An 8,433-nucleotide genomic window follows, 5' to 3' on the forward strand; every position below is an offset into this window, starting at 1 on the left:
ACCCGGTTTTTTGGTAAATATCTCTTCATCCAAAGACCCAATCGATCTCAAACTGTGCAAGCGGATGTTTTGTCAGACAACCTAATCACATTGTAAATCACCGATTTTATGCATTTGTATTAAAGAATCTGTCTATGTAACTGTCAACAAAATAAACAGCAGACCGCAAACTGCTTGCAGAGGGAGGGAGCCAATGACCTGTAACAGCGGCAGTGTTGGGTCATAAAGGTCAACGTTCGTCAATGTAGGTCAGCTATGCACGTGACAGGTATGAAGAGGTGTTCATTTCTAGCAAATAGCCGGCGAATGACATCTCTGATGACCCTGATGTCAAAAGAATCTAACTTTGGATGCCTACCTTTTTGTACAAGGTTTTGTTTATTGGTTGTTGGTTTATTTTTCACAATTTTTAGCACGATGTTCTTTTTCATGCCAAGAGCAAAAGTTGTATGTTTTATGTAATCCGACACCTTATAAATCGGTTTGCTACGTTTGCTCTCTTTTAAAAAAAATTCAACACATTTCTAATTAAACGTTTAGCATCATCTGAATAAGCTTTCATGATGACAGCTAGAAGTAGTCAATGTGAATGATCCAAACGGTCTATCACTGTGCAGTGCACAGGTAACTATCATGAACTGCACGTGCATTTACCTTTATGACCCAACACTGCCGCTGTTACAGGTCATTGGCTCCCTCCCTCTGCAAGCCGTCTGCGGTCTGCTGTTTATTTTGTTGACAGTTACATAGACAGATTCTTTAATACAAATGCATAAAATCGGTGATTTACAATGTGATTAGGTTGTCTGACAAAACATCCACTTGCACAGTTTGAGATCGATTGGGTCATTGGATGAAGAGATATTTACAAAAAAACGGGTCCACATGCATTTCATGCCAAACTTATAGAATGCGATAGCAGATGCCCCTCGTAGTGGGCGACCTCGAGCGACCACTGCGGTGCAGGATCGCTGCATCCGGGTACATCACCTGCGTCATCGAACAGCTACGGCGACCAGTACCGCTCGACAAATACCCGGATTGAGGAGGCTTTCTGCACAGACCGTCGGGGAGAGGTTGAGAGAGGCTGGGGTTTTTTGCCCTGTGCTTCGACAACAACATCGTCGACATCGAGTTCAATGGTGCACCAACGTTCAGGCCTGGACCCTACCGAATTGGCGTAGAATCTGGTTCAGTGATGAAGCACGATTTCTATTGGAACGACGCGATGGAAGAATGCGGGTGTAGAGACGTCGACGTGAACGTTTCGCCGACGCTTGCGTTCCCCAGGTGGACAGATTCGGCCGGGAAAGTGTTATGATGTGGGGAGCGATCACCTGCCGTAGGAGAAGTGATTTGGTGATGATCCAAGGCAACCTGACAGCTCAACGGTACTGTGACGAAATCCTACGCCCACACTTCCTTCCAATCATTGATCGCCAGAGGGAGTTGTTTCAACAGGACAATGCCAGGCCCCACACAGCACGTCACACTAGAGACTTCCTCCAGAACCACAACATCAATGTGCTCCCCTGGCCCTCAAGATCACCGGACTTAAAACCCGATCGAACATCTGTGGGATGCCCTGGACAGACGGCTGCGACGCCGTAACCCTCAGCCCCAGACACTTCAGCAACTCGCACAGGCACTACAGGCAGAGTGGGCTGCGATTGGGCAATACGAGATTCTGAGACTTATTCGTTCGATGCCGAGGCGATGCCGTGCAGTTCTGGATGCCCACGGTGGTCACACGAGGTATTGACTTCAGCGCCACCACACGTCTCCATGTGACACTCAAACTGACTTTCCTCGAGTTGGTGCCAAAGACGGATAAGTCTGCATTCCCAGTGTGCAATTTCGCTATATTTCATTGACTCATAAAGCCTACAAGATGTTTCAAAATAAACATGAAAATACAGTTGAAATTCCTATATGCGTTTCTTTTTTGGGAGAGTATATTATGTATATGGCCAGAGGCCATCTATCATGGCTTGTGTCAATAAAAGTTTCTGTCTGTCAGTCTGTCTGTCATTAATGTAACAATAACCCTGCATCATACAACAGTTCACAATAGGATTAATGATAGACTACTGTACAATAGCCTACGTCATACAAACAGTTCAATATAAGATTAATTATAGACTATTATAAAACAGCCTACGTCATATAAACAGTTCGCAATAAGATTAATATTATAATATAGAAAAGCCTCCTCATACAAACATTTAACCATAAGATTAATAATAGACTATCATACAATAGCCTACAATATACAATTAGTTCACAATAAGATTAATAATAGAGTAGTGTATACAATAGGCTACATCATACAAACATTTTACAACAAGACTAATAATAGGTTATCATAAAATACCCTACATCATGCAAACATTTAACAATAAGATTTATAAGAGACTATTATATGCAATACCCAACAATATATAAACATTTCACAATAAGATTAATAATAGACTAGTATGAAATAGCCTATATCATGCAAACATTTAACAAAAGGATTAATGATAATACTTGAAAATGAAGGCAACATTCAGTAGCAATTCTGCTGTTCTCGCGTAAATCAACCTGTACTTATGACCCCTGTTTTGTACATTTTTTAAACATTTTGTAATGGTTGATGGTTGTTGTTTAACGCCGCACTCAGCAATATTCCACCTATATGGCGGCGGTCTGTAAATAATCGAGTCTGGACCGCAAAATCAGTGATCAACATCATGAGCATCGTTTTACGCAATTGGGATATGATGACATGTGTCAACCAAGTCAGCGAGCCTGACCACCCAATCCTGTTAGTCACCTCTTACGACAAGCATAGGTTGCTGAAGACCAATTCTAACCCGGATCTGCACGGGTGAATTGTTTTTTACTCGTATGAATACTGCAGCCAACAACAAAAACAACTTACTTATGCCAACCTTTCTTACTCGCCCGTAGTCGCACTGAAACTTGGTACAGCGGTTTGAGCCAAGGAAGAGTGCACCATTGTCAAAGGAGCGACCTCTGTACGAACACCCAGATCGCTGACCTAGAGGGGAAAGATGAGAGAGTGGTGAAATGACACCCTACCTACGTAAATACTGTATTTGTGCAACATCTCCTCCCGCTCTTAAGGATAAATGCAATGAGAATGTGAGAATGTAAAAACGTTTTACTCCAGAGATGAGTTTTATACATTGTACCTGAATCGAACGCCATAACCATAAGGCTACTCCGCACCCCAGAAGGATAAGGAGGTTAAGATGAAGGATGAGTAAATGAGTGAGTGTGTGAGTTTAGTTTTACGCCGCACTCAGCAACATTCCAGCTATATGGCGGCGGTCTGTAAATAATCGAGTCTGGACCAGACAATCCAGTATCAACAGCATTGGGAACCGATGACATGTGTCAACCAAGTCAGCGAGCCTGACCACCCGATCCCGTTAGTCGCCTCACGACAAGCATGGGTTACTGAAGATCAATATTCCAACCCGGATCTTCACAGGGGCGGATGAGTAAATGAAGTTGGGGAAGAATAGTTAGGATGAGGAGAGAAGACAGGAGTGTGAGAATGATGACAATAAGAAGAATGAGTATGGAGAGGAAAATGAGAATGGTTGATGAATGAAGACTCTGTCTGAGAAAGAAAGGAAGAAAATCAGAACGCAGCGGTAACAGTAACCTGAGTTCCACCTGGAAATCCTCTCGGGTAGACACTAGACATATATGGGTAGAGGGCCCCGGGAATACAGTAGAGTGACAAGTATGGGGGGCATTGGCGGATCCAGAGAGGGGGGGTTCAGGGGTTCGCCCCTCCTGAAAATCAGACTTGACCACTTTGAAGATTTTTCTTGCGTTGGCGGAGCCAATGGGGGGTTCAGGGGGTTCGAACCACCTGACCCCCTTCAAAATTCCTGGATCCGCCCATGGGGTAACAGTTACCTGCAGCAGCGGCCACCAGCAACAGCAACAGGGCTGACACAAACATCATCGTTGTCATCGTTGTCTTTCAGGTGTGACTGGAAACGTTTGATAGATGTGTTAGAGCGTGAATAGTATTGTAGTTATAACATATCGTGCCAGCTTGATATGGGCACAGAAGTAATGCAGGTCGCAGACGTTTTACCACTTTGAAACCGGGTTCAAACCAACGATCACAGACCTCTGGCGTGTCTAAAGGACGCAAGTTGACTGCACAGCAAACTGTTCACTCATTCTCACTCAACATGCACAATTGCGTTGTCGCATGATTGTAAGTGCAAAAATATTGAACTTCTTCACAAAAGTTAGTTTGGAAATAAAGATACATTGGGTATTCTGTGTTAATTTACGATTACCATTTCCATAATACATAAAAAATATATTCTTTCGATATGTAAAACATTACATTATAATTACAAAGTGCATATAATTAAAAACTTTGTTGCATCAAAATAGCACTATTGATAGTGCATGTTATCTTGTCATGCATCATGTGGAAGATATCAAGCTAAATTTTACTATGAGGTAGTCATCTAACCTGATATTTGAGGGTATTTGTCGAATTTTAATGAAATTCCACTGTCGACAATACTTTGGTGTTTTACGTTATGCTCCAAAAGAACGAAAGCAACATCAAAAGAGACAAATAATACATCCAGTAACTTTAAGAAAATAATCGCTCATGCTTTATTGAAGACATTGAACATCAAATCCATTTGTTGTAATAACTTTATAAACTATAAATACGTTGGGAAATTACAATCATATACAGTATAGATAAGGGTGTATTTTACGTTACGAAGTTATATGACCTTATACATAACCTGAGCACATCTATGTGATCATCTGGTAAGGATGACACCTAGTTCCTTTTCCTGTCTCCTATATTCGCAATATATCATTTGTTTAAGTCGCGTAGCTCATAATAATGACTGATTATTTTACGTTACATATTCTACGTTACGGTATTTTGCGTTACAATTCCAAATATGGCTATTTAACATCACATAATGAGCATACGTCGCTAACAAATTTGATGACGCCATGAAAACATGTTGCGTCATTCATGCTGATTTCAATGCGCGTGCTGCTCATGGTCTGAAGCTCTGACGGGTTAAATCATCTGTATGTAAGTACTGAAATTTCAACCTTATGATTCTTGTATATTGTGTACAAGTCAAACTGTTAAACGTTTATCAATGTGTAATGAAGATATTCTAATAAGATGCATCATGTATAATCATGCTCGGTAATGAAAAATACAATTAGATTGTAGGCGTAGTAAATGCCTATATAATCCAACGTTTGTTGCTAAACGTTTGTTAAAGATCTGTAATTAATTTATTTATATTTACAGTGTTCTGAAAATGACAAAACCTGCAGCCGTTATGTTGACATTATTTTACGTTACAGTTGTATTAAAATGTTTATTACCTTACAATGATACATTTGATAACTACTATGGAACAAACAAATATATTTCCAGGTCTCATAACTCTTTGACGTTATTTGATATAGAAATGCCAGTGTAAGGCATTCAAAATTACTTTAGATGAACTTGAAAATCTATTTGGAAATTCTTAATTGAAGTTTCACCAATTGTCAATATAACGGTCAAATTCTATATAACATCTGATTACTCTTTAGATTTATTTGTGTTGAAATTTACTTTAGTTTGTAAAAGGATTTTAGCAAACAATTAAAACAAGTTGTACTACATATATCTAACATTAAATTATTTTGTGTGACGTAAATATACTAGAAAATACCCGTGCCTCGACATGTAGGTAAGATCATGTATTATCTATTTTAGTTTTAACTTTGAATGCTTCAATAGTGTAAGTACAATATGCATTACGCTAAACGTCATGGTAGTGAATTGAGAGCATGAGTGTAACCCATGTGATTATATGTATTTATCAGCGTTGGACGTTTCCTATAATTAACCGGCAGTATTCCTGGACACTGCTGGGAAATTGCCCAACAACGAATTTACTAAGTACGGGAGTAGATTTTATGTGATCATTAAATTTCCTTTAAAACTCAAATTTCTATAAGTTGCCACACACAGGTCGCGTCTTAACTTGCGCGTGTGTGCATCGTTTATATTATAATAAAATAGTAATATCTCGAACATGGGGAAAATTAGAATTATTTTAATTTTTAATACATTTTTGACACATATGTTGTCATTACTTTTGAATTCACAGTTCTAGTTTTATCATAACTGAATTAAGAACAAAGGCTAATTTTGGGTAGCCTTGTGGTTAATGTGTTCTCTCAGTCGTCAAGCCGAAGGCCCGGGTTCGATTCCCCACATGGGTACAATGTGTGAAGCCCATTTCTGGTGTCCCCAGCCGTGATGTTGTTTGAATATTGCTAAAAGCGGCGTAAAACCCAACTCACTCACTCACTACTGCCTACGTGGAGACTATAAATTTAGAAAACTCACCTCACGACAGCGGAAGCAAGAAGACGCCAGTAGCACATGCCACACTACACTATTTTTCTTCGTCCCTTTTCAAAGCGGTTATAGCCACACACATGTGCATTATGAAAAATTACCCATAATTGACCAACAAATTACAACGGAAAAGCCTCGTTCCGCTTAATACATCAATTACACTACGTAATCGATGATAATTGGGTGATGAAAGCCCTCGCATGAATGTTTATTTCAGAAACAATCCTGATGTAATCTTAAATATCATGTGTACCACAGTCACGGATATATAATAGCGGGGACGCTGGGAGGGGACACAGGTTACTTCATATCACTGGGCGTGCCAGCAATACTGGCTCTTAGTCTTTGATGTTAAGTATACTAACGGAAAAAAGTAACTGTGCATAACATAAAAATGCATAAAATAGAAGTGATTTGAACAGTTATAAAAAATAACCTAAATAAACATGTAGCAAAACACTTTGCATAAAGTTTGATGACACGTATCGCGCGTGGCGCGTGGCACGTGGACTTGAACGTACTCACTTTGTCCATGTTTGTTTACACCTAAAGTTCAAAAATTGAAGAATGGTTGATTATTCTCCAGCCTCTGGATGTTGTGGAAAACATGTTGATTTCAACCTAAACTGCGCGTACGTCAGGCCACGGTTTACAGAAAAACAACGTTTCGGCGCCATGTGGGTATGCATGAGACTGGAATGAAGTGGCCAGACATGTTGGTGTCCGTCGGAACACGATCTTATCTGTATGGAGACGTTTTCAACATAATGGGGACAGGAGAGATTTGCCTCGGACCGTCCGTCCAAGCGTGATGTCACGTCAGCAAGACAACCACATTCGGGTGACCCATCTAAGGAATCGATTCCAGAGTGCCAGTTTGATTGCTCGGACCATTCCTGGCTTACGTCCAATCAGTTCCAGGACTGTACGGAACCGACTGAGGGACATTCGGCCCCGACAGCCTGCAATACGTCCAATTTTCCTCTACCGTCACCGACAGGCATGTCTTGCCTGGTGCAGCCATCATCTACGGTATAGGAGACAAGATTGGGATGGTGGGACGTAACTTCACGCTTCAGCAAGATAATGCCCGTCCACATATCGCTCGTGTTGTGACAGACTTCCTGGGACAGCAGAACATTCCGGTACTCCCCTGGCCGGACCTGGCACCTATCGGGCACGCTTGGGATGAAATGGAGCGACGTTTACGTCAAGCCCAGAATCAGCCATTGACGTTAGCTGAATGAGGAACATTCCTGGAGTTGCGCCCTCTTGCCCGCTATAGGAGCGCTGCGGTCGTTACGGTCCATCCGTAGCCGACACTCTAATACTGGAATATTACTGGCCTATCGGTCAAGCTGAAACTTAAATCGACATAAAACCCATATTTTCACTCTGTAATGATATTCTACATTATATATATCGGAAAATGGAGTTTGCCCTTGGTGAAGACTGTGCTCAAAGCACGAAGAACTGGCGTGTCTAGACGAAAAATAATGCTAATAGAACGTAATTTCTAATATTGCCGTTTCTCGGAATTTTTATTGAGCAGTTGCTTTGTAAACTCGTGAAACAATTACTCCCGATTATGTCAAATTACACAGAGCAGTATTGGTGTTGTAATATCAGCATAATCAGCCTTCAACAAATAACGTTAGCATTGATCTGCTGTTTATGCAGACAACATTAATGTTTCAGTTTTCGTTAACGCAAACAATCTATCCTCATAGCTTCGGATATGCAATGGAAAGGTGAAATGCTATGGCCACGGATCGTTTTCGAAAGGATTTGAAACTTAAATCAAATTTATCGACAGTGTGCTCAACAAAATATTACATCGATTTATACGGTAAATCAGCATAACTTCCGGTTTCTAGTTTCTACACATTGAGGCCATTATTCAATAAAACAAAGTCCTCAGAAACTATTATATATTGTAATTATATTAAAAGTGTTTATCGGTCAGGACGGCATCATATTTTACTCCTTGCCTC

At 40.6% G+C, this 8,433-nt stretch overlaps 1 long non-coding RNA gene across 1 annotated transcript; it reads right to left on the minus strand.

Annotated features, from left to right (window-relative positions):
- Positions 1–2,938: 2,938 nt before the first annotated feature.
- On the minus strand, positions 2,939–6,529 carry LOC124261439. The gene is made up of 3 exons (XR_006894323.1): positions 6,428–6,529; positions 3,937–4,013; positions 2,939–3,043 (listed from the first exon to the last, which is right to left on the minus strand). It is a non-coding gene; the product is annotated as an uncharacterized LOC124261439 (long non-coding RNA).
- Between the last annotated feature and the right edge of the window lie 1,904 nt (positions 6,530–8,433).

This window comes from Haliotis rubra, unplaced genomic scaffold (assembly GCF_003918875.1).
Source record: "Haliotis rubra isolate DU_JTF1 unplaced genomic scaffold, ASM391887v1 Scf8, whole genome shotgun sequence".
Taxonomy (NCBI): Eukaryota; Metazoa; Mollusca; class Gastropoda; order Lepetellida; family Haliotidae; genus Haliotis; species Haliotis rubra.